The following is a 1038-nucleotide window of genomic DNA, read 5'->3' on the forward strand; positions in this document are numbered from 1 at the left end:
ATGGACATCTAGGTTGCTTCCATGTCCTGGCTATTATAAACAGTGCTGTGATGAACATTGGGGTACGCATGTCTCTTTCCCTTCTGGTTTCCTCAGTGTGTATGCCCAGCAGTGGGATTGCTGGATCATAAGGCAGTTTTATTTCCAGTTTTTTAAGGAATCTCCACACTGTTCTCCATAGTGGCTGTACTAGTTTGCATTCCCACCAACAGGGTAAGAGGGTTCCTTTTTCTCCACACCCTCTCCAGCATTTATTGCTTGTAGACTTTTGGATCGCAGCCATTCTGACTGGCGTGAAATGGTACCTCGTAGTGGTTTTGATTTGCATTTCTCTGATAATGAGTGATGTTGAGCATATTTTCATGTGTTTGTTAGCCATCTGTATATGTTCTTTGGAGAAATGTCTGTTTAGTTCTTTGGCCCATTTTTTGATTGGGTCATTTATTTTTCTGGAGTTGAGCTGTAGGAGTTGCTTGTATATTTTTGAGATTAGTTGTTTGTCAGTTGCTTCATTTGCTATTATTTTCTCCCATTCTGAAGGCTGCCTTTTCACCTTGCTAATAGTTTCCTTTGTTGTGCAGAAGCTTTTAAGTTTGATTAAGTCCCATTTGTTTATTTTTGCTTTTATTTCCAATATTCTGGGAGGTGGGTCATAGAGGATCCTGCTGTGGTGTATGTTGGAGAGTGTTTTGCCTATGTTCTCCTCTAGGAGTTTTATAGTTTCTGGTCTTATGTTTAGATCTTTAACCCATTTTGAGTTTATTTTTGTGTATGGTGTTAGGAAGTGTTCTAGTTTCATTCTTTTACAAGTGGTTGACCAGATTTCCCAGCACCACTTGTTAAAGAGATTGTCTTTAATCCATTGTATACTCTTGCCTCCTTTGTCAAAGATAAGGTGTCCATATGTGTGTGGATTTATCTCTGGGCTTTCTATTTTGTTCCATTGATCTATATTTCTGTCTTTGTGCCAGTACCATACTGTCTTGATAACTGTGGCTTTGTAGTAGAGCCTGAAGTCAGGCAGGTTGACTCCTCCAG

Source organism: Bison bison, unplaced genomic scaffold (assembly GCF_000754665.1).
Source record: "Bison bison bison isolate TAMUID 2011002044 unplaced genomic scaffold, Bison_UMD1.0 scf7180017864281, whole genome shotgun sequence".
Taxonomy (NCBI): Eukaryota; Metazoa; Chordata; class Mammalia; order Artiodactyla; family Bovidae; genus Bison; species Bison bison.